Source organism: Bos grunniens, chromosome 7, assembly GCF_055505025.1.
Source record: "Bos grunniens cultivar Pamir isolate PY7600 chromosome 7, Bosgru_T2T1.0, whole genome shotgun sequence".
NCBI lineage: Eukaryota > Metazoa > Chordata > Mammalia > Artiodactyla > Bovidae > Bos > Bos grunniens.
The window spans coordinates 53,373,440-53,400,067 of record NC_141171.1 but is presented as its reverse complement, the minus strand read 5'-3'; the positions used below and the strand labels follow the sequence as shown (position 1 = coordinate 53,400,067).

Below are 26,628 nucleotides of genomic sequence, written 5' to 3'. Positions count from 1 at the left end.
CTCTGGCCAGTGTGTCAGGAAGACACTAGAGGATAGCATGACTAGAAGCAGAGAGATCAGTGTCAAGGCTATTGTAGAATTGAGGATGGAAGAGATACAGCTTTGACTAAGGTGCTGGTAGACTACTGAAGACTGTAATGTACCCAGATTCTGGATACAGATTATAAACACTATCAACTGAATTTCCTGGTAAATTCTACTGGGGGCACAAGATTAGAACTCAAGGACGACTCCCAGGTTCTGGGCCTGGGGAACTGGGAGGGTGGGTGACCCATGAGCTAGGATGGAGGGAGAATGAAGGTGGAGAATACCTGGAGAGGGTGCTCGGGAATTAAATTTTGAATCTGCTTAAGAGTAGAGGTTACCAGAGACTGAATCTGCAGTCAAGACTACTTGGATGTGAATCCTGACTCTGATGCGTAACCCTATGACAACAACCTAGTTACTTAAATCCTGAGAGCTTCGGTGTTCCCATCCACAATACAAGGACTAAGAATGGCCCCTATCTCACAAAGTTTATGAGGGAATGCACGCATTCCAGACTTTCTTTTGCACTCTTTTGTCTTCAAAAAGACTCAGAACTTCTGAGATCAGGAAGAAATCTTCCCTCATCTCTATGTCTGCTTATCCCATCTCAAATAACACTAAGCCCCCAAGATTCTGAAAGCAAAGATGTGGCTGTTTGCTATGGTCTGGGGACAGCTGTGAGGAAGCTTTCAAAGCAGCTGGTACAGGCATCTAACTAGAACATTCTCTTCACCTCAGATTCCTGGCAAAACAAGGCCTACAGTTAGAAGGGAAAGGTTTTAATTACAAGGCCACCTGTCCAGCCATCTGAAGCCAACCCCAGCCTTTGGCTGGTTCCCTGCGGGCATTGGGGCATTTAGGGGAATGGTGCTCAGAGTCCCTGATGTCTTTCACATTTCACAGCCCTGTATAATCAGGGAGAAAACCAACAGCTCTCAGAAACAGGCACCCATTACCGCTCCCCTTCCCCATCTGTTACTAAGAATGGAGACAGATAGCGAGGGTTTGAGTCATGGAGAGCCTGAATTCCATCCCCTCCTTTCCTAGGGTCAAGATGAGCTGGCCCTGAAATCAAATGATCTTATGCTCTCAAAGGTAAGTACATTTCTCTAATTCCCTCTCCAAATGAAGATAAGTGGTTTCTAAATTTTTGTTAATTGTCCACTGACATATTTAGACGGACAAATATATGAAAGACAAGCTAGCTATATTCAAACCTGTAAATTCAGAATCAGAATTAATAGAACCAGGAGTTGGTGATGCACAGGGAAGCCTGGTGTGCTGCAGTCCATGGGGTCACAAAGAGTTGGACACAACTGAGTAACTGAACTGAACTCTCAACACAAGGAGAAAGGAAGGGAGAAAAGGGAGAGAGGGAGGAAAGAGAAAAGAAAGTAAAAGTAATGACACATTTTCAGGGGTGTCAAACTTTGGGAGATTGTAGAGGATAGAGGAGCCTGGTGGGCTATATAGTCCATGGGGTCACAAAGAGTCAGACACAACTTAGTGACTGAACAACAACAACGTTATTTAAACCATGTATCAACATACAAAAAGTCAAATATTTCCAACTTCAGCTTTTTCTTTCTTAAAGCAATAGACAAAGGCCCCAGAATAAGGTGAACCCAAGAACAAAAGGTACCACCAGGATTAATTAAATTGCAGATGGTGGCAGAAACCAGTTTCATTATTCATTAAAACAGTTTTCATTTCCTCTAGGGCCCATAGCTGGACTACATTTCCCAATCTTCCTTGCAGTCAGTGTGACCATGTGACTGAGTTGTGGCCAGTGGAAAGGGAAGAAGTGATGGATGCCATTTCAGGCCTAATTCATTAAAAACTCCCACGGGTAATTTACCACGTTCTATCCCCTTCTGTTGGAGAAGGCAATGGCACCCCACTCCAGTACTCTTGCCTGGAAAATCCCAGGGACGGAGGAGCCTGGTGGGCTGCTGTCTCTGGGGTAGCACAGAGTCGGACACGACTGAAGTGACTTTGCAGCAGCAGCAGCATCCCCTTCTGCGTGACCTTGGAAGCTACACGTTGAAGAGGGCAAAACCAGGAGATGGAAGGAACCTGGAACTGAAGTACTGCTTAGAGGAGCTGCATCTGCCGACCAGAGACATCTGGTAAAAAATAAACCTGTGCATAATAAGCCACTTTAATGCTTGTGTGTATCTGTTCACAGCAGCTGGTGCTCCATGAACTAATAAGCTCAGATCTTACCCATCTTCTTCAGAGAGCCTCACTTCGGCATTTGCAAATGCTGAGTTTTCATAAGACCTTATCAAAGGTTATGAGTAAAGATCAGCAGACTAACTATAATCAACACTCACATTGGCCCTTTTGGTCTCAACTTCATGACTTAGCTAACTGAAAAGTGATGTTCTCATCAGGAATACATTATTCCAGAACAGTATGCACTAAGAACATGCTGTCATTTCTTTTAAAAGGAAGAAATTACAGCAAAGAAATTTAGCAAGATAAGAGTTCCTAAATAAATAACAGGCAGAAATTAAACAATCCATTAGTTGGCCATAATATCATAAAAAGTATTCCTTCTACTGATTAGCTTTGGGCTCCACAAGGGCAGGGACCATGTCCATCTTATTCAGTACTGCACCTCAGTGTGGAATATAGCACCTGGAATATAGCAGGCATTTGACAAATACCTGCCCGATGGATGAGAAAATGAAAGGATGAACTTGCCTCTGGATCACCTCTAAGGAAGAAGGAAACATCAATATTCCAGATAGGTTTGGAAGCTCTGAGCACAGGGCTGATCCATGCTTGGGGAAGCACCCAGACCTCAGCTAGGTGGCAGAGCCACATAAGCCACTAAAATGCCAGGCAGCTGTGTAGAGCTGCACTGTTCAAGCATGGCCCAGGGCAGAAGAAGGACCCTGGCGTCCAAGAGAAACATCAATGCAGTAAAAAGAGTACAGCTGCAGGACCTAAGGAGGCTTTGAAAAGGGAAACATGAGATAAGGCAGCAGCCACCTACGTGTCCAATGACTGAAGAATTAACAGAATGATGTACATTCCAGTAGATGCCAGCTGGACAGATGGCATCTGAGGACTCAATACACCACCTCGCAGATGCCTTGGCCCCAGTCTTCTAGCATTCAGAATGCTGCCTGGGGCCAAAGGGAGTATAATGGAGAGTGGAGATGGTATATGTGCAAGCAGATTGGGGAGCTCAGAATGGAAAGTGAGTTAGAGAGTTGCGTTAAACTGACATGGTGGCACTGGGAGTTATACCTGCCCTACAGGCTTGAAGAGTTAAGATCAGTGCTAATATAGCCATGCTAAAAGACAGAGGACATCACAGTCGGTAGAAACTAAGGAGAGCTATGGAGCTGGGGAGCCATGGGACACTTTCGGAAGAAGGTGAAAGGTGAGCAGGGGTCTTGAACTGGAAGAATTTTGAGTGGTGGAGATGTGAAATCATGAGCTGGAGAGAAACGCATCTAAGAAATGGGAACACAAAAGAAAGACTCTGAGGCAGGGAAAGCTTCATATAAAATGATGACTTGTACGACTTGTCTACAGCTCAGAGTATAATACAGGTGAGAGGCTGATGTCAGTGACATAATGGACAGCCTTAAAGACAGATCAAGGAGTCTGACTGCCTCATGGTAGGTAACAGGGAAACATACACGGTGACTGAAGAGTGGATGATATGATCACACTTGTGCCTTAAGAACACGGAACTTGCAAGGATCCCCTGAAAGAAAGACAGTCCAGGGAGGAGGCAACAGCCAGCACTCAGATGAGGGGCCTGCAGTGCTCGGGGAGCTGTAGGAATCAAGAAGATCTTAATGGAGATAGATTGGGTCTATTTTGCAGAACTGAAGCAGGAGAGAGGTAGGAAGGCATTAAAGATCATTACAAGGTCTGTCTGGGGAAACGGAGCACTCAGGAGAGGCCAAGTAGCACTTTAGAGAGGCCAGGGTTTAGGCCGAGAATAGAACACCTACGTTGGAAATATGGACTTGGATCTCAGAAGGAGGGAGAAATACCAATATGTGGTGTTAGCTGTCAGAGCTGGAAGGAACTTTATAGATCCCCTTGTTCAATGGCTAATTTGTGTCTGACTGCAACCCCACGGACTGCAGCACGTCAGGCTTCCCTGCCCTTCACTATCTCCCAGTTTGCTCAAATTCATGTTCATTGAGTCAATGATGCCATCCAACCATCTCCTCCTCTGCCACCCCCTTTCTCCTCCTGACCTCAATCTTTCCCAGCACCCCAGGGTCTCTTCCAGTGAGTTGGCTCTTTGTATCAGGTGGCCAAAGTACTGGCGCTTCAGATCCCCTAGACCACTGTTTCTTAAACCTTAGAAGTATGTGAATTTCACCTCAGTTAAAAAAAAGAATAAATGACCCCCAAAGTATATCAGTAATTGAGGATCCTCTTAAAATGTAAATTCTGAGTCAGAAGGTCTGGGGTCAGGCCTGCGATTCTGCATTTCTAACAAGCTGTCAGGGAACACTGATGCTGCTGGTCCAGGGACCACACTTTGAACAGCGAAGGATCAAACCAGTATTTACCCAAGTATGATATGTACATGTCTGACGGCACATACAGAGATTTTAGGTGAGTCATAAACATTCTATTTTAAGATCTACACAGATTTTCACTTACCTTCGTGATGTGAAGCTTCCCTTAAATGCATTTCAGGATTAAAAAGTTAACTTGAAGAAAACAGTAATAAATAACAAGAGAGGAGGCATGCATAAGTGGTAAAAATTGGGCAGGGGGCCTGCAATTACTGAAGTCTTGAGGAATGCTTGTAGGAAGCATCTGAGGGTGCTTGAACTTGTAGGAAGAGAAAGAAATTCCAGTTTAGAATCAACAGTGGCAATGCAAGAGGGAGAAGCATTGCTTGATGGAGCAAGGTGACTAACAGCGAAGGTGACTGAGCCCATGAGCCCAGCACTGACCTGGAGCACGCCATATACTCTGCACAACCGCCCAGTGAGGTCACTGTCAGGGTTATCCCTGGTGTCCAGATGAGGACACCGTGACTCAGGGAGGTTGTCCAATGTCAAACAGCTAGTAAGTTCTAGAGCCAGGACTTGAATCCAGGGCTGGAGGACTCCTTTCTCTCCATCACACCACACCCCAATCCAGCAGGCTGGCTGCTTCTACAACATGCTCCTCCTTCCAATGCTGCTGCTGCTCGTTTTCTTCTTTAAAAAATGCTACATGGCATGCAGGATCTTAGTTTCCAGAGCAGGAACCAAACCTGCGTTCTCTGCAGTGGAAGTACTAGACATGCAAGAGTCTTAACCACTGAACCGCCAAAAAGTCCCACTGCTCATTTTCTACTGATGCAGCTCAGTGTAACCTTGTTGCATTAATGCCAGCAAGAATGATGTGATTTCCAATTCACTGAATTCTTTTTAGAAATCACGGACTGTCATTCCCATTTTCAAGAAGACAGACCGAGGCTAACAAGGGTCACACTGACAGAACTCAGAACTTAGGTCTCCCTGACTCTAGATTCAAAGCTCTTCCAACAAACCTACCCCAAAACTCCACTTCTTCTGGGTGTAACTGTTGTTAAAAAGAAGACTTCCTTCCCCTGACTGGAGTGGCTCCCTAGCATTTGCCAAACACATGTCCTCCACCTTACTCTCTGTCCTGGTGGACACATGACACCATTTAAACCAATTCAAACTTTAACCTATAATCTTGGTGTCAGTTGGTGGCTAATAGCTGCCTTGTAACTTTAATCGGTGCACCAGATCTCCGGCAGGTGCAGACAAGCCACAAAGAAACCCACTTTGGATCTTTGCATGCTGGAACCATCCCTAGATTATAAACCAAACCACATGCAGTATCAGGCCCTTAGTTCTATTGAGAATGCTACTAAGATTTGTTTTTTTAAACCAACCTTTGTTTTAGCTGTTACAGAAAGGAAAGATACTATAAATAGCTCTTATAGAGTGGCTAGTAAATAATTATTCTAACCCAAGATCTATTCATACAGCATCTCAACCCAAACCTGGAATACTGTTAGTTTTCAAGGAGAAGGCATTCTAAAAGTAAGGATATAAGTGTGAGACAAATAACATCTACTCTAGATTCTGGCCTTAATTCCCTCTAATTTATGTTAAATATGGTATTTTAAACAATCACTAGTTTTCTCTTCAAAGGACTTCCATCTAGAAGCCAGACTTTCTGACTTTGCTTTCTTGTCAATTCCTACAACTGCCCCTTCCCACCCCGCTTTCTTTTCCCTGTTGTCTGGTTCTATGCTACTTTATCCAAATGCTTTCATCTCTTGCATTCTGTTCAGGGCACCATGATGCAAGCACAAACTCTTCCTGTCTCCTTCAATCCAGACCCCATTCACCCAGATTGACGCATCTTAGTTGGCAACTGTCTGTCCAGCGCCCACGGGCAAGTACAGGGTGTGTGCACATGGAGTTTGAAGGAGTGAGAGTAACACGACCTCATGATGGGATTGGCAGGGACACAGCAAAACCCAAGCCCTGCCACAAACCAGCCACTGTCCCCACAAGGCTCCTGGGGGGGAAAGGGCACACAGAGAACAAAGCAAGGCCAAGCAACACTTTATTACTGGCTGGGGTTGGCCTTGGGCTCTGAGCAGAACTCCAGTAAGAAGAGCTGGGCTATGCCCTCCCAACTAGAGCGAGCTGAGCATGAGGGACCATCCTGAACATTCACTGCCTCTGACAAGAGCCAGCCACCACCATGACACATGAGGCAGAAAGCAAGCAGGGAATTGGGGTGACGGACCCCATGCTTAGAGTGGAGTAAGCCCAGGCCACCTACCCAGATTCCCTCTAGCCAAGGGAGAGGGAGTGAATGCACTGGAGGGAAGGACCAAGAAAGAATGAAAGGGCAAAACTAACACAATATTGTAAAGTTTTAAAATAAAATTTAAAAAATAAATTAAAAAAAAGAATCAAAGGGCAGAGAGATAAAAGAGCAAGAAGATGGAAAAAGACAGCCAGGCCTTCTCCCAGTGAGCATAGGCCTCAAGCCAAATGACTGTGCACAAGTTCAGTTGACTTCCATCTAAAAGAGCCAACAGGGCAGGAGCAGACCTGTCTCCTAGCCCCCACGTAGCATAGTGACAACACAGGAAACAAAGTCTCTTGCAGGGACAGCGCCTGGACCCTTAGGGTTCCAGCCACATGAAGCAACAGAGAGGCCCTTCTGAGGTTAGGTGGGCCTTCCAGGGGCTGAAACGCTCCAGACTCTTCCCTCTACCCCTTCCACACATGTTTTCACCTGCTCCTATGGGTGTGGTACCAGTGGGTATCAACGTTTCTCCTCACCTCCACACTGGAGAGCCTGGTGGCAAAACACACGAGCTGAGACAGACCTTGTCTGACCTTCCTTCTTCCAGGACATGTTCTTCAAGCAAATCGAGGCCCTTGGTAATGCAAGGTAGGAGGGAACAGGTCTGGTGGTTGACAGCCCAGAATCTGGAGTCATACTACTGGGGTTCAAACCCTAGCTCTGCTACTTACTAGCTGGTGACCTCAAGTAAGCCATCAGAGTCTTAAGATTCCTCATCTAGGAAACAGGGGTGCTATGGGAGCAACATCATAGACAGTGTGAAGATCACAATCCAAAGAAGATACTGAGCGCAGGGCCAAGCACATAGTGAGCATGGAGTACACACTGTCTACCCTACTGCTACTACAATAATACTTGCTATCATCATTCAGTTCAGTTCAGTTGCTCAGTCGTGTCCGACTCTTTGCAAACCCATGAATCGCAGCACGCCAGGCCTCCCTGTCCATCACCAACTCCCGGAGTTCACTCAGACTCATGTCCATCGAGTCAGTGATGCTATCCAACAATCTCACACTCTGTCGTCCCCTTCTCCTCTTGCCCCCAATCCCTCCCAGCATCACAGTCTTTTCCAATGAGTCAACTCTTCACATGAGGTGGCCAAAGTACTGGAGTTTCAGCTTTAGCATCAGTCCTTCCAAAGAAATCCCAGGGCAGATCTCCTTCAGAATGGACTAGTTGGATCTCCTTGCAGTCCAAGGGACTCTCAAGAGTCTTCTCCAACACCACAGTTCAAAAGCATCAATTCTTCAGCTTTCTTCACAGTCCAACTCTCACATCCATACATGACCACAGGAAAAACCATAGCCTTGATTAGATGGACCTTTGTTGGCAAAGTAATGTCTCTGCTTTTGAATATGCTATCTAGGTTGGTCATAACTTTCCTTCCAAGGAGTAAGCGTCTTTTAATTTCATGGCTGCAGTCACCATCCGCAGTGATTTTGGAGCCCAAAAAAATAAAGTCTGACACTGTTTCCACTATTTCCCCATCTATTTCCCATGAAGTGATGGGACCGGATGCCATGATCTTCGTTTTCTGAATGTTGAGCTTTAAGCCAACTTTTTCACTCTCCACTTTCACTTTCATGAAGAGGCTTTTTAGTTCCTCTTCACTTTCTGCCATAAGGGTGGTGTCATCTGCATATCTGAGGTTATTGATATTTCTCCCGGCAATCTTCATTCCAGCTTGTGCTTCTTCCAGCCCAGCGTTTCTCATGATGTACTCTGCATATAAGTTAAATAAGCAGGGTGACAATATATAGCCTTGACGTACTCCTTTTCCTATTTGGAACCAGTCTGTTGTTCCATGTCCAGTTCTAACTCTTGCTTCCTGATCTGTATACAAATTTCTCAAGAGGCAGGTCAGGTGGTCTGGTATTCCCATCTCTTTCAGAATTTTCCACAGTTTATTGTGATCCACAGTCAAAGGCTTTGGCATAGTCAATAAAGCAGAAATAGATGTTTTTCTGGAACTGTCTTGCTTTTTCCATGATCCAGCAGATGTTGGCAATTTGATCTCTGGTTCCTCTGCCTTTTCTAAAACCAGCTTGGACATCTGGAAGTTCACAGTTCACGTATTACTAAAGCCTGGCTTGGAGAATTTTGAGCATTACTTTACTAGAGTATGAGATGAGTGCAATGTGCGGTAGTTTGAGCATTCTTTGGCATTGCCTTTCTTTGGCATTGAAATGGAAACTGACCTTTTCCAGTCCTGTGGCCACTGCTGAGTTTTCCAAATTTGCTGGCATATTGAGTGCGGCACTTGCACAGCATCATCTTTCAGGATTTGAAATAGCTCAACTGGAATTCCATCACCTCCACTAGCTTTGTTCATAGTGATGCTTTCTAAGGCCCACTTGACTTCACATTCCAGGATGTCTGGCTCTAGGTGAGTGATCACACCAATTATCTGGGTTGTGAAGATCTTTTTTGTATAGTTCTTCTGTGTATTCCTGCCACCTCTTCTTAATATCTTCTGCTTCTGTTAGGTCCATACCATTTCTATCCTTTATCGAGCCCATCTTTGCATGAAATGTTCCCTTGGTATCTCTAATTTTCTTGAAGAGATCTTTAGTCTTTCCCATTCTGTGGTTTTCCTCTATTTCTTTATCATCATTATTACTGCATAATTGCTTCACTCTACTCTGCATGGCTTCCACAGGGCGAGGAGATCCCTGTCTCCCTCCTCCTTGTTCCCTTGGCTTCTCCACAGTTGACGACCCCTGTCCACCAAGGTGAATTCCAAGTCCTTCCTCCCATGGAGACAGACTCACTCACGTGGTGCTCTGGGGTACACGGTGCTCTTCAAAGACCACACAGGTAATGGGCTGAGCTCCCTGATGGTTTCTGTGTGAGTGGACATGACCATGAAGTTCCTGCCCAGCTACCCAAACCGAATGCCCAGCTCACCTCTTTGCCTCCCCATTCCCACTGAATTCTATGAATCTCTTTGAAGGGAGAAACACAGGTCTGCTAATAAGCCTTCTCCTAGTTCACATACTTACCGACTTACCTCCTATGAATACTCTGGTAGTCATTATAGGGTTTGGAGAAACATTGTAAGCAGAATTGTTAAAAATAGTAACAGAACAGAAATTTCTACCTTAAACAAATCATTCCAACAGATGGGACTTAAAGCATTTATTATCCTTCTCTGGTCTGGGACTTTTCAAATACCGCATTTTCAGCCGGCCAGACTGGGAGTGATTTGATAGTACCTCTCTGACCAATTACATACTAATTAAAAGCCCTCAGTGTGGGCTGAGGGGGGGCAGTTTTGCATATGGACTTTAATTACTGGGCCCTAGTTTTGCCAAGAAAACACAAAGAGCTTTTCTGGCTGGATGCTAAGGCTTACAATGAACATATGGCCTGTGTGGGAGGGTGAAGAGTGTAATCCTAAACAGGAAGTGGAGGATCCCCACCCCCCAACACACACACTGTCCCGTAATCTCCTGAAACTATGTACCAGGGTTACACAAAATCCCTGGTCAGCCCATGGAATAAACGTCATGCCGAGTGGGTGGTGAGCTGCCACCCTTGACCCCTCATTCCATCCCAGAGCTGCTTCTGGACTGGAAGTCCTTCTTGCCCCTCTGACCTCTTCCTGTTTTTTTGGATCAGAACCTCAGGTCTCTCCCTAGGTTTTACTGAGCCCAGGGTAGAGAAGTATTAATTTTTGCTCACCAGAATCCATTCTGTCATCTCCTGGTTATGCTGTCCCAAGCTTCCCATATGACATAAGGAACACATGGCCCAGTCCTGATCAATCAGCACAATATAATCCCTCCGATCACAGCATCTGACTCAAGGATGGGCATCTGACCCAAACCAGTACAATCGGTATGACTTGCAGGATGTGCGTGGGAGCTCCTGCTTGGGTAGACATACTCCATAGCCAAACTGGAGGTGGATATGTGATGAGTGTGAAGCTGTGGCAGTCACCTTGTGGCCACAGGGAAGAGCAGCTCTGAAAATGGAAACAAACCATACAAAGCAGAACTAAGAGAAAGAAAGACAGAACTCAGAACACTATGATAGCACCTGAGGTTCTGGATACAGCCATTCCTAAATTAAGCTACTCACAACCTTTTGGTACTGGGAGCCAATAAATTACTTTCATGGTTAAGCCGGCTTCGGTTAGGCTTCCTATCAACTTGCAAAAAAAATAAGTGACCTATCTGGTAGAAATAAGATTGGGAGGCAAGACGTTAAAAGAACCACGACCACTACCATCCAATCCTACAGGAATCCAGCCCGCAAAAAATATACTTGCTACAGCCTCAGTGGAACTGCATGGATCTTGGTGCCCTGATTTTAGGAGAGACCTTGTGGACAAGGCATCTTTTTAAGCCATCTTTTCTGTCTTTCTCTAAACAGGTATGTAGTACCTGATGGTGCAGAGAGGAAATACAAGACTCAGGAAGCAAGAGACAAACTCTTCTTCTCATTGCTATCTCAGTGCTGTGTATGTACCGTTGCTCAGTAAAACTGTGAATGAGCGTTACAGGCCCAGTTCCCAATAACCACTCCTTAAAACATGCAGCTCATGAGTCTTCTTTCTGTATGGCCAATATCTCTGGCAACAAACGCTTTAGTGGATTACTTTTAGTTCCTACAATCATCTCTTTCTCCATCCTTTTCTCTTTCTTTACATGACATCAGCCTGGCATTTCTTTCTATTCCCCATTTTGCCCTTCTAGTTGCTCAAAACCTCTACTTCTTAATTGAAAATAATGACATTACCTTTAGGCACTTAATAATCCACCCTTTACACAACTTGTCTATACTTTAATTCTACCTCAAATCATGAGTTATCTAACATCCTCACCCATCCTTTACCTCTACTCACAAGCATAGTGATTGCCTTAGAGTTGCAAGTGCTCTTCACAATAGCCAAGGCACAGAAATAACCTAAATGGCCACTGACAGATGAATGGATAAAAAATTGTACATATATACGATGGAATATTATCCAGTCATTAAAAAAGAGAATATAATCATGCCATTTGCAGCAACATGGACAGGCCCAGAAATTATCATACTAAGTGAAGTCAGAGAGAGAAAGACAAATACCATATGATATCACTTGTCTATGGAAACTAAAATATGACACACGTGAACCTTTCCACAAAACAGACTTATAGGGATCAGACTTGTGCTGGCAAGAGGGAGAGGGGGAGCATGAGATGGGCTGAGAGTCTGGGATCAGCAGATGCAAACGACCTTATACAGAGAAAATGGATAAACAACAAGGTCCTACTGTACAGCACAGAGAATTATAGGTAACATCCCGAGGAAACCATAATGGAAAAGAAAAAGCAAGTGTGTGTGTGTGTGTGTGTGTGTGTGTGTGTGTGCAATTGAATCGCCTTGCTGTACAGCAGAAATGAACACAACGCTATAAATCAACTACACTTCAACAAGATAAATAAATTTACAAAACAGTTGCAAATTTCTACCCTCTGTCCCCAGAAAACACACACGTACAAACTAAAATCAACTTCTCACAACTGAGTTACCAACATCTTGTCCAGAGGTATTTCTTCCTAGGATCTTATCTCAAAGCCATCTGAAATATTTTTATTCAGGATGATAAATGATAATAGCAGAAGATAAATCTAAGCATCTATTCATTGTCAGCTCCTTATACAACACGATCAGTCACTTAAACTTCCTGAGACTAACTTCCCCCTGTTTCTATAAGAGATTAATGCATCTGCCAGTGTGTAATGTTAGCCGAGTTCTGGTAACACACAGATGGAAAGCTTCATGTAAACATTAAGTGTGGTTACTACTCTCTGGAACCTGGTATGCCATTGGCAGCCCGTAAGAATTATAATTATTATTTTTATATTCCTTTCAGAGCATCTTAGGAACTACAGATCTTCAGATGAAAAAAAAAAAGGCTGTGGAATTTCAAATGAGATTCACAAATTCATTTGTTCTTTAATCCAAGTAGAACCTTTTACTAGAACTTTGGGCTAACAAGGGAGGAAGTCAATTCAGGATATAAAATAAACAGGTGATACCTTGAATTTCTCTCGCCTCCCTTTTGCCAAAACCAGCCACTGCTCACACATGTTATTTGATTATCACTGTCCTCTTTTACTGAAAGCTTTTCTGGGGCAAGAAATACAAATTAAAGAAAAATTTAAAGACATTTGCTATGGATACAAAGATCATTTCCCTAGAAATCTTTTTTCTTACTGTCCAGCTTCAAAACTTGAATTCATTGTAGGAACTGACAATCCACCTTTTCCAACCTGACTTCCTTCCTCTATCAGGGGACAAAGTTGGGCCTCTTTTCATTGCTGCTTTTTCCCTTTCTCTCTAGGCCAGCACCCCCGCCCCCTACGCTGGATCCCAAGGGTATGGGATCTGGCTTCGTGAGGCCACCAAGGGGACAGAAGACACATCCTGAAAGGTACGGGGTTGAGCTCCTAGTGGGGTGACTCACCAACGAGAAACAGAGGTCAGGAAGGGTGGGGAGAGAGCCAGTCTCCCCAATATCCACTGCCCTGCAACTACGGTGAGGTGCCATTCCTCCCAAAAACTGCCTGCAGCAGCCTCCATGCTGAGCCACCTGCTTGGTTCTCCATGGCTTACTCTGAAATCGTGGCCAACATGAGAATTCCACGTGTCCTACTGCATCTCCTCCTCTTCTCCTCCCACTTTTGGGAATCTGATACAGCCTAAGTGCCTCAGCCCCTAACTCAAGACTCTGCTTTCAACAGGGCCAGGCTAAGACGTTTATCTTCTCTAATACAGCATTTCTCAAGGCGTGATATGCAAACTGGGCTTCCCAGGCGGCTCAGTGCTAAGGAATCCACCTGCCAATGCAGGAGATGCGGGTTCAATCCCTGCATCGGGGATCCCCTGGAGGAAGAAACAGCAACTCACTCTAGTATTACTGTCTGGGAAATCCCATGGACAGAGGAGCCTGGTGGACTATAGTCCATGGGGTCCCAGAGAGTCAGACACAACTGAGCATGCACGCATGAGGTGCAGACCACCTACATCAGAATCCTCTGGGGTACTTGCTAAAAACGCAGATTCCAGGCCCACTGCAAAAATCCAGACTCAGCAGGTCTGGAATGGGGCTAGAAATCTATAGTATTAAGCCCTACAAGTGACTCAAACACCCTAAAATATGAAGACCAGTGGTCCAAGTTTCTCCAGTGTCCCCAGCACTGCTAACAGGATGTTCTGGACACCCAAGGCAGACCCCTGGACTTCTTCCCCTTTCTCCCATATTCTCACTGAGTCCTGCCGATCTCTGCCAACCCTGGCTCCCACATCCAGCCTTCCTTTTTCAGTCCCACTGGGCCCCCATTTGGGGTTCATCTCTTTGGGCCCAAAATTTCATCAAAGACTCCTGAATGTTCTCTCCGAGTACTTTCTTCCAAACTTGGACTGAAAAACGGAACTCAGGCTGCATGCTTCCAGAGCACCTGGAGAAATTTAGTACAGAAGCGGGCACTCTAATGCTGTCCTGGATACACGGAGTCCCTGAGGCATGGGCCTTCACTCAGGTAGAAGCAGGCCTCTGCTAGACGAGCGCTCCTGCCCACGTACAGGACTTCATTCTTCTGTCGTCGCTACACTCAGTCTGCCGATCCTGACAAGGTGGGCTGTGAGGACCCGTGACAGGACCAGCCCATCTATCCCCAGGTAACCCCCTATCTAACAGGGCACACTATACAGAGTGGCTGCTGTACCCAGGGTGCCGACAGCCCAGGTAACATGGATAAAATTCCCTCCTTTTTCTTCTCTGTCTCCCTTTCAAGCCTCCCATTCCTGTGTTACCCAATTCCCTCTTCTTACTGATAAACACTCAACCAGAGCTTGAGCCCTCTTCTCTGCTCCCTTTGGCTTGACTTTGGCTAAAATCCATTTGATTGCACCTGTGCTCTGTTTATTCCCTTCTCCACGTGCCTATTCTCTGTGAGTTAAGAAAGTGAAGTAAAAATGTCCTTCTTTATCACAAGGACACAAAGTGAAATTGTATTGCTTAACTGTGATATTATAGCTAACACTTGTTAAGCATTTACCAGGTATTACCTAGTTTAGTCCTCTCGACAGTCCTAATAGGTAGGTACCATTTTTACCCATCTGTACCAGTGAGGAAACGAGGCTTACAGAAATGATGACTTGCCCACAGGAAGTGCTAGAGTTTGATCTTAACCATCCTGGTAAGATCTTTCTGTACTACCTGGTGATGAATGATGGTTTTCCCCACTTCAGGTACCCAGAAGGGATGCCCCATGCTGAACAACCATCCCCAAGTCCAAGTTCAAGACTGATATAAGTTGACCCACCCAGATAGCAGGTTACCAGCTTCATAGTCCTATTACTTGATCAACTCTTTGGTTTTTGCTGATCTAACTTTCAGTCTCATTTACCACATATTTCAGCCACATCAAGCAGACATTTCTGAATAATATACAGTCTTTGTGTTTGGCTCGCCTTACAAGAATTCTTGCCACATCAAGCCAGCAGCTCATTTCCCCCCAATATTCTTCCACAAATATTATGCACTCCATCCTCCTAAAACCCTGCATGCACCCTCTTTCATCCTAGCATCTAAACCACTACAGAAATGTGTCTCAGAGCCATCCCCAATGACTCACAGTCCCCATGACAGGATCTCTGTGAGGACTTGACAGTTTCTCCTTTGAAATCGCCTTCCAAAAACTAATTAGCCTTCAGTCTCCTAGTGAACTCATCTCTCTTCTTTGCAACTCTGTGTGGACTCTCTATTTCCTTCTCTTGCCTCTGTCTTTGTCCTTCTGAGCCTTTACAACCGACCGAGATCTGAGCCAAGGGACGAGGTTAATTACTTGGCTTTTGCATGACACTTGCTTCATCAAGGCGTGGGGCAAGCCCCTATTTTCAAAAGGCCCAAGGCATCTCATGATGCTCCTGCTTCCCCTTCTTGGATCCTAAGGAGATAGTAGTTGTCTACCAACCCAAGCTTAATTGAACCTCTAATTCAAGCTTGGCTTTCCAGCTGCCTCCCTCTCCCCAAGCCTGCACATCTGGAATCATTCACGAAGTGGTGGTTGAAATTTCCACTAATTCACATGGAATGCTAGGGAAGGAGGCCACTGGGAGGCCCTCGGCTTTCCCGAGGTCCCAGGCAAGTTGTTCTATCCTAAGAAACGCATGCTTCCACAAACATCCAGGAACATGCCCACTGCAGGCAGAGCATGAACCAGGGCACTTCCCAGGGGCAGCCCAGCTCTGGATGTGGTGGCCCTGACGCAGGTGCAGACATCACAGAGCCTGGACTGACGTGCGGCACCTCCAAATCCTTATGCTAAAACCCTAAAGCTGGATGTGACTGTATCTGAAGATAAGATCCTTAGGAGGTAATGAAGGTTAAATGAAACCATAGGGTGGGGCCCTAATCCAACAGGACTGCAGCCTTCTAAGAAGAGGAAGAGAGCTCTCAATCTCTGTCTCCCCCAGCCATGTGAGGACATAACCAGAAGGCAGCCATCTATAAGCCAGGAAGAGTTCTCACTGGAAACCAACCATGCTTGCACCTTGATCTTGGACTTCCTAGCATTCAGAGATGTGAGAAATAAATGTTTTTGTTGTTTAAGTCACCCAGCCTGTGATATTTAATTATGGCAGCCTGAGCTAATTAACAAAGACAGCAAGTTCTCCTGTACCTATCCAGTCACTGTGGTTCACAAGAAAAACCAGGAATCCAGGCCCTTACCTTCCTCATCTGACCAGAGAGGGTAAAAAAGTCAGGGACTGCAGCAAGGTAACTGGGAGAAACACATGTGAAAACTGACCCATTCATTCACCAATAAGCATTTATAGAATGACTACTGTGCGCAATTATAAACACTTTCAAATACAATATATTCATATTTGTTTATAAACACAGGAAAGATCTGGCAAGATAGGCATTAAATGGATAGTGTCATCGTCCTTGGGGTGGTGGCTGGGGGAAGGGACATGGAGGATGAAGAGGGACTCTTAACAATGTAAAATTGTTTTAATTGTTCATCTTACAAAAGAGAATCACAAGAGGTTGCAAATATCTGCTGAATGAGGAAGAAAGGCAGGATGCAAGGCCTAGTGGGTCCACGTTTCCTGTTGGATAGGCAGTCCTACTCCCCAGGGCTTTTCTCTGGGGCCTGGGGGTGTAATGGCTTTGACAGTTCTCAGGGCTTGTCTGTTTTATTGATGGCTGCATCCCTAGAACCCAGCAAGCTGTTTCTGGCACATAAATAAAGGGCCCCGCACTGGCTGCTTGGGTGCATCAGCAGCCAGAGTCCCACAGGAAAGTTCTGTGGAGATTCTAACCCTAGCCAGGAGACTGAGTTGAAGCCTCAGGAAATATCTGGGATGATGTCTGTGGAATAAGGCCAGGGTGTAGAGCAAATGGAGATTCTGCAAAACAGAAGCTGAGATGGTTCAAGGTGGCGCATGCTCCAGGAGAAAAGTCAGAGAGACCAGAGTTCTGGAAGTAGAGTTTAACAGCCCAGCCCTTTCATGGGACACTAATGTCCCTGACAAGCAAGCACTCACCCTGTGCCATCAGACCACCAAGGCCCACAGGTTCCCATGTGCTCCTACAGAGACCCTGCCCTCCCAAACATGTTGGAGTCTAGAACAGAAACGGCTTGTCGCGATACCACAGTGGGCTCAGGCCAGCCTGAAGGTGCAGAGCACAGGCTCTAGCTCTGTGCTGCCTGGAGTCAGATCCCAGCTCCATCAACTAACTGAAGTTAGCTGACTGACTAACTTCTGTGCTCAAGCGTCCCCACATGTAAAACAAGAATGTTGCCCAAGTAAGTACCTTTCTCTATGGAAAACACTTAGAATGGTGCCTGGTCTTGGGAGAGGGGCAGGGGGTGAGTAAAACTCAGATTGGTCTGAAGGTAGCCAAGTGAAGTCACGTAACTTCACTCGTACAGAACCCATCATCCCAACTCTGAAAAATCAGCTGCATTAAAATCTACATTTGATACATCGCTGTGATGGTCTTTAGAGGTGTTAACTTGGTTAGACTCGATGACAAGGATAGAAAAGGGCAGAGGCCAGTGTGTGGTGTGCACACCACCCCCCCACAACAATTTAGTCACTAAGGTAAGTAATTTTTGTGAAGGCATTTTACAGATGTGATCAAAGGCTCCATTCCGTTGACATCAAGGAGGGATGATTATCCTCAAAGGGTCCAGCCTAATCAGGTGATCCTTTAAAAGGGACTGAGCTTTTTGTGGAGAAAAAGACTTCAACAGCAGCTAGATCTACAGTTGCTTTGCTGGATTTTCCCTTTACAGCTGCCTGTGGGCCACAGCTTCCACCCTGCCCATGGGGGTCCAGCTGGCTTCTCATCTTGCCTTCTTGATGGCTTTCTCTACAAGTTTGGGGCTCACACAGCCAACCTGCACAATTACATAAGCCTTGTAATATATCTATTAGAACAGACATCTCCTACTGGGTTATGCTTCTCTGGTTGAGTCCTGGCTGATATAATCACTTCCCACAGAGTAAACCTGGGGATGTAATGAGCCACTTCCCATTTTCCATATCAAGCACTGTTGAGAATCAAGAGGCTGAATGTGAGCACCAGAATGCAGTTGGTTCTTTTTATTCATAGGAGTTCGTTCCAGACAGTGATCATGAACGCTGAATTAGGAAAGCAAGCCATGGTTCCTAAGGGAAAGAGATGGTTAGGTTCCTGTGAGCCTCTTCACATTTCATCAACTGATCAATATGTTCTTTGTTTTATGTGTGCTTCTCTTTAAAACCTTATTTAATATGTACAATTGATTAACAGTGAACTCATGGCCAACAGCACTGCAACTCATGCCTGAAGCAAGTTTATCTGACACACCTATCTTCTCCAAAAGGCATACTGCAGTCTTCTTGCACTTAGCAACACTAGCTGGCACTTCCAGAGTGTCCTGGGGGTCTATTTTACACAGCATAATCACAAAGAAAAAAACACCAAAGATGTGAAAAATGTGGCACAAAACAGAATGTGAAAAGGACACGTTTACCGCACAAGAGCTGAAAAGAAGGCAAAGCGTCATCTTGTTCCACCTCCACTGGGAACATTCACATCAGGGAACTCTCTGTTCTCCACTCTGAGCATGTCCCAAATAACCACAAAAGCATGACCAGCATTGATTTGGGGTTGCAAATTTTAGTGAGCAGGTGAAACTGAAACTACCATATCTGTGAATAATAAGAATCAATTGTTTTACTTTCTCTCCTTTCAAACCCTTAAAAGTATGTTTGTTGTTTGTTTTCTCTTCCACTCCAGGCATGAATTTCTCAGGCTTGAATCCACCTTCATCCTCACACACTCTTGTATTTTGTCCTCATTTTCTGCCCTCGCAAGCCATGCTGAACGTTCTCTTCTTCCTGCCCTAAGAACGGCAGAAAGACCAGACCTGAGGCTGTGCCATGATCAAAAGGCAAGAAGTGGCCGACAAGATCTGGGTGAAGACAGAGACAGTGAAGACAGAAAAAGTCAGGGGAGGTGGACTTTCCCTGGTAAATACTGAGGGGCCTGGGGCTTAGGAAGAAGACAGTGGTTTCTAATTTCATAAATCCAGCACGTACTGAGGAGCTGTGCTTGAGATTCAGAGTGAAATGCTGTATGTCTCTGATGGAAGGGAATGAGTTCTGTTTTGGACCCCATTAAGTTTGAAGTGCCCACAGCATCCGGACAGTGCGTGTTATCAATCAGCACTCTCAGCTGCAGAGACAAGAAAGCAACTCTGCCTAATTCAAGTAGATAAGGGAATTACTAAAGGATACCTGGCTATTCACAGAATTACCAGACGATCGAGGGAACAGACTGCCGCCTCTGCAGCCAGGAGCAGGCATTAAATTCATTCCTGACCTACTCTAGTGAGAAACCCCTTGCTGAAACCACTGGAAAGAGATTATAGTTCACAGCTCTGACTCAGGGCTCTGCTTTCAGGGCACTGTTGAATTTTGAGGGTGGCTGCCACTGCCAACTTCAAAAAGCTGGTTTCTGTACAGACTCTGTTTCTGATCAGAGTCGGGGCACATACATCTCACAAGTGGGGCCTAGATCACCTGCCTGTAGTTTAGCTAGCAGGCTGGGGTCAGGGGATGGTGGTTAGTCTCTGGAGGAGGAAATGGGTCCTGCCTCATAAGGTGGGGATTCCCTGCACAGAAGAATAATGCTCAGATGGTGGGCAGCCAATTAGAATAACAAATGCTTGCTGCAAGAGAGTCAGAAAGGATCAAATGCAAACAGTAATAACAGCTCCCACTTTTAAGCCCTTACTCTATGTCAGGTGCTACATAAAATGGTTCACATGCATTTACAGAGTTTTAAACTACTCAAAGTTTTAAGTGGGTATAAAGAAGAGAGTCAGGGAGGGCAGAGCAATTTACTAGGGTAGGCAAACATTTCAGGTGTGCCCAGGATTGAGGGGTTTCCTAGTGAGGAATTTCAGTGCTATCACGAGGGAGATCTCAGTGAAACCCAAGCAGGACATCAGTCTAGTCTGGTCAGACAGATGTGGGTTCACATTCTGGCTTGTGTACCCAGGAAAAGTGATTTAACTTCTTGGAATCTTGGTTTCCACATTTATAAATGGGTATAAAAAAATTATCTACCTCATAAAACTATTGTGAAGCACTGGAGATAGGCAGTCTCCAGTGAAGGACTACTTATATGCAGAGTATATCATGCAAAAGTCCAGGCTGGATGAAGCACAAGCTGAAATCAAGACTGCCGGGAGAAATATCAATAACCTCAGATACGCAGATGACACCATCCTTATGTCAGAAAGCGAAGAACTAAAGAGTTTCTTGATGAAAGTGAAAGAGTGAAAAATCTGGCTTAAAATTCAACATTCAGAAAACTAAGATCATGGCATCTGGTCCCTCACTTCAAATAGATGGGGAATAGATGGGGAAACAATGGAAACAGTGACAAACTTTATTTTGAGGGGGCTCCAAAATCACTGCAGATGGTGACTGCAGCCATGAAATTAAGACGCTTGCTCCTTGGAAGAAAAGCTATGACCAACCTAGACAGCATATAAAAACCAGAGACATTACTTTGCCAACAAAGGTCCATCTAGTCAAGGCTATGATTTTTCCAGTAGTCATGTATGGATGTGAGAGTTGGACCATAAAGAAAGCTGAGTGGCGAAGAATTGATGCTTTTGAACTGTGGTGTTGGAGAAGACTCTTGAGAGTCCCTTGGACTGCAAGGAGATCCATCCAGTCCATCCTAAAGGAAATCAGTCCTGAATATTCACTGGAAGGACTGATGTTGAAGCTGAAACTCTAATACTTGGCCACCTGATGCGAAGAACTGACTCACTGGAAAAGACCCTGATGCTGGAAGAGACTGAAGGCACAAGGAGAAGGGGAGACGGAGGATGAGGTGGTTGGATGGTATCACCAACTTGATGGACATGAGTTTGAGTAAGCTCCGGGATTTGGTGATATACAGGGAAGCCTGGCATGCTGCAGTCCACAGGGTCGCAAAAAAGTCGGAAATGACTGAGCGACTGAACTGACTGAACTGAAAGACTGGAGATGATATGAACAAAATCCTTAGTGCATTACCAAGTATATATTAAGGTTACACACACAAAAATAGACATTATTCTTAATAACTCCCAGAGAATCTGACATTGTCTACATCACAAGAACCAACATTCTATTCCAGGACTGAACATCTCCAAGCTGTGTAGTATTTTACATTCCTAAGCATTCATTGCATCCCCATACAGATGGCATTTGAAGCTATTGGAGAACAAAGGAAGGAGGGCAGACCAGTGTTAGCACTATCAGCTATCCTAACATTTAATGCAGACAGAAGAGGCAAAGAGGAAGAAAAACAGATTACAGATGGGGAGATGCTTTTGTGAAAGTAGAATAATTATAAAAGTCAGCAGTGGTAAATCTGGTCCAATACTATAGAGAAATCAGTAGGTTAGAAACACATTACTGTTCCAATCAGGCAAAAAAGGTTAAAAAGAGAAAGTTGAGGGATGTTGACTTTCAGCCACGATGGGGCAATAGAGATTGACTTACTCTACTTTCAATCACCAGAAAAACACACAAAATCTATCAGACAGTTTTCAGGCACTAAACAACAAAAAGCACAAAAAATAATGATGCCCTGAGAAAAGGGAAACAAAGAGAGTTAATCCTAAGGGTGTCCCGCTCACTGTCTGGACAGCATTTCCAGGCTGCAATGCAGGAAGGGCTAATGAAGCATGTGGGACAACCCCCAGAGGCCCAAACTGGGGCCAGGAGAAGTTCATGTTACAAATATCAAGAATGGAAAGAACTCCTAATACCAAGAGCATCAGGTATGTCCTCAGGAGGTACTGCTTCAATACTGAGCCCCAGTGAGCTTCAACAAGATGTTGGTAAACTTCTTAAAGGATCAGATGCTAAATATTTTAGGCTATGGGCCATACAGGCTCTCCCACAACCACCCAGTTCTGCTGCTGGAGCATAAAATATGTCAACATAAAACATGCCACAGATAATATGTCAACAAATGGGTGTGGCCGTGTTCCCAAAGAATTTTATTTCCCAAAAGAGGCAACTGGTTTGTGAGCCACAGTTTGCCAACCCCTGGCTGACACTAACAGTTGTTCTGGACTCACCCTAGCAAAACTGAAAAACACAGCTCAGAAATATCAAATTAATCCCAAGGACCTTAACAGTACCCCAGAACAACAAAGACCAACAACATTTATACGAGTGCAAAAGGTTTCAGCACTGAAGATTATTCACAATATCTGGAATCCAATAAAAAGAGGACTAGTTATACAAAAAAGTTAAAATAAAGCCCATAACGAGAACACACACACAAAAAACAGACATATGATAAAAATAGCACACGAAAACATTAAAACAATATTGTAACTTTACAAGCTCAAGAAAGTTAAAGGAAAACAGAAGCAAGGAGAGACATGAAAGATATAAAGACAGCAAAAAGGTTTCAAGTTAAATTTCTATAGATGAAAAATACAATGTAATATGTAAGATACAATGGATGGTATTAACACCAGATTACACATAGCAGGGGAGAAAAAAAAGATTAATGAATTTAAAGAGATAGCAACAAAAGTCATCCAAGATGAAATACTGACGAGGGAAAAAACGCATTGCAGAAAAAGAAAACAAAGAGAGTCATCACTGAGCCGCTGAGTACATGAAGTCGACTATTATACATTGTTAATGGAGTCCAAGAAAATAGAGGACACGAGTAGAGGGATAAAAATGTATTTGGAAAAAATAATGGCTCAAAATTTTCCAAACTTACTGAAACCTATAAAATGCAGTAAGCTCAACACATCTCAAATATAAGAAACATAAAGATGACCACACCGAGGTATAGCATAATCACACTGCTTATAACTAGTGATGAAGAGAAAAGTTTTGAATGGCTAGAAAAGACAAAGGAGTCTAAAGATTGACAGCACGCTTCAGAAACAATGCAGCCCAGAAAACAGTAATCTTTTAAAGACTAAGGAAAACCAAGTGTTAACCTAGAATGCTACACTCAGCAAAACTATTTCTCAAAAAGAAAGGTCAAAGAAAGACATTTTAAAGCAAAGAAAAAATTCATCATGAACAGACCACCACGATGAGAAAAATTAAAGCAAGTTTTTCAGACAGAGGATTAATGACAGGGAATGCAAAATCGGGTTTACACAAAGGAATGGCGGGCACCAGAAGTGAGAAACATGTAGGAAAATGTAAAATACTTCTTTCTTACTTTAAAAAGACTCCTTACAGGAGAAACAACTGTTTAAAGGAAATATGTTTAGCAACGATGCTTTGATGGGTTCACAGGACATGTAGAAACAAAACGAATGATAACAATAGCACAGTGGGAAGAAGAGGGAAAAAGTGGAAATGAACCATTTAAGATCCTTATACTGAACCTGAAGTGGTAGGATATTCCTTCAAAGACTATGGTTAAAGATGTATTCTGTAAACTCTATGGGAACCTCTAAAAATAAAAATAGGTATAGTCAACTAACCCAATAAAGGAGATAAAATGGAATCATATCAACTGCAAATTGGCACAAAGGATCTTTTTAAAGTGTCAGAAATATTCTAAAAATAGACTGTGATGATGGTTGCACAACTCTGTAAATTTACTAAAAATCACTCAGCTGTATGTCTAAAATGGGTAAATTTATGGCATGTAAATTGCTAAAGTAAATTTCTAAAAAATTAAGAACTTACTAAAAAAAAAAAAGAAAAGAAAAATCAAAACAAAAATCAGATGGCACCAATAAAAAACAAATAGCAATATGATAGATTTTAAAACATGTTAAAAAGTAGAGCCATCTAAACAATTCTGACAATGAAAAAGTTGAAGGATTACACTATCTGATTTCATCCCTGGTGTCTCAAGAGGGTAAAGAATCCACCTGCAATGTGGGAGACCTAGGTTCGATCCCTGGGTTGGGAAGATCCTCTGGAGAAGGTAACAGCTATCCACTCCAGTATTCTCACCTGGAGAATTCCATGGACAGAGGAGCCCAGCAGGCTAGTCCATGGGGTCACAAAGGGTCAGACACAACTGAGCGACCTTCATGTAAAGCTCCAGAAATTATGACAGTGTGTTATGGGCATAAAGACAGCCACACAAATAAATGAAACAGAATGGGATCCAGACATACATACATGTATTTATGGTCAACTGATTTTCAAGTAAGTTGTCAAACCAATGCAATGAGGAAAAACCAACCCTTCACCAAACAGTACTGAAGCCAGTAGATACTCTTACAGAAGTAACAAATAAATAAACAAGCAAACATTGAAAAAACTTTGCTTCACACCACAAAAAAAGTTTAATTCAAAACCAATCAAAGCCTTCAATGTAAAAGCTAAAATTATTAAACCTCTAGAATAAAAGCATAGGGTAAAATCTAAGTGAACTGTGTGAGGCAAAAAATTTTTAAATATGATATGAACTATAAAAGAAAAAGATTATAATTTGTATTTCATCAAAATTAAACATTTTTACTCTTCAAATTACACTGTTAGCAAAAAGCTACATAGTGGTAAAAAAATATCTGCAAAGCACACATCTGATAAAAGACATGTACAGAGAGTATATGATAAACTCTTACAACACAGAAAGGAGAAATAACCTGATAAAAATAAAATGGCAGAAGACATATTTCACCAAAGAACAGATACTGATGGCCAGTCAACACAGTAGCTACCACTACAAACTCATTTGAATAACTAAAATTTAAAAGACTGGCAATATCAAATGTTGACAAGGATGTAGGAGCAAGTGGATGTCCCACACATTGCTGATGGGGACAAAATGGCATGGCCACTTTACAACACAGTTTGGTAGTTTCTTATAAACTAAACATATACTTGGTATATGACCCCAAAATCCATCTCCTATGTATTTACCCAAGAGAAATCAAACATATATCTGCAAAAAAGACTTATATGTCAACTCTCAAAGCAACTTTAAGTGTAACAGCCAAACACTAGAGACCACTTAAGTGTCCGTCAGTGGTAACTACTTAGCCATTAAAATGAATGAACCACCAAAGCATAAATGAATCAAAGTATCATGGTAAGTGAAAGAAGCCAGACACACAGAAACCATATACTACGTGATTTCATTTACGTGACGGTCTAGAAAAGGCAAAATTACAGTGATAAAAAGCAAGTCAGTAGTTGCCAGGGGCCGGAGGAGAGGTCAGGGATTAACTGCAAACAGGAATGAGAGATCTTTCTGGGGTGACAGAAATGCTTTACATCATGATTGGGGTAGTGGTTCTGAGTGCACAGGTGTGTGCTAAGTCGCTTCAGTCATGTCTGACCCTTTGTGACCCTATGGACTGTAGCCCACCAGGCTCCTCTGTCAATGGGATTCTCCAGGCAAGAATACTGCAGTGGGTTGCCATGCCCTGCTCTAGGGCATCTTCCCAGCCCAAGGATCGAACCCACATCTCTTATGTCTCCTGCACTGTCAGGCGGGTTCCTTACCACTACTGTCCCCTGGGAAATCCAGGGTAGCAGTTACAAGATTTTATGTACTTATCTAAACTCATTGACTTGTACACTTAAAATTGGTTTTATTGTATTAAATTATTTCTCAAAGAACAAACAGAAAAAATACACTGAAATCAGTATTTAGACTCAAGCACTGTAAAGGCCATCCACTAGGGAAAACATTCAATCTTCTATATTAAAACCATCCTTTAAAATATTTATTTTGGTTTCTATTTTATAGTATAGAATGTGTACACTAGCATATGTATACACAGTTGACCCTTGAACAAGGCAAAGGTTAGGGGTTCCAACTCCCATGTAGTAGAAAATCCTTGTATACTTTACAGTTGGCCCTCCACATCTGCGGGGCTTCCTAGGTGGCACTAGTGGTGAAGAGCCTGCCTGGCAGTGCTGCAGACCCAAGAGATGTGGGTTCGGTTCCTGGGCCAGGAAGATCCCATGGAAGAGGACACAGCAACTCACTTTAGTATCCTTACCTGGAGAATTCCATGAACAGAGAAGCCTGGTGGACTGTAGTCCATAGGGTCACACAGAGTCAGACACGACCGGCACAGCTCAGCATGCACATATCCGTAGATTCAACCAGCCACAGATCAGGCAGTATGTGGTTTGTTTATTGAAAAATATCTGCAAATAAGGAGACCTCCACAGTTCAAATTCATGCTGTTCAAGAGTCAACTGTAATTTACAAGTGAATATTCATACACTGAGGCACACGTT

General features: G+C 43.7%; 1 protein-coding gene across 10 annotated transcripts in view; it reads right to left on the bottom strand.

Moving 5' to 3' along the window:
• The window catches only part of LOC147369572 (uncharacterized), a 545,146-nt gene that overhangs the window by 262,034 nt on the left and 256,484 nt on the right, over positions 1 to 26,628 (bottom strand). For 2 of the 10 annotated variants that reach the window (XR_015167596.1, XR_015167593.1), the window contains exon 7: positions 26,502 to 26,535. The exons of the other annotated variants lie outside the window; for them this stretch is intronic. The gene's annotated coding sequence lies outside the window, so the exon portion shown is untranslated. Of the gene's footprint in view, positions 1 to 26,501; positions 26,536 to 26,628 lie in introns of those variants that run through there. 10 annotated transcript variants of the gene reach the window in all.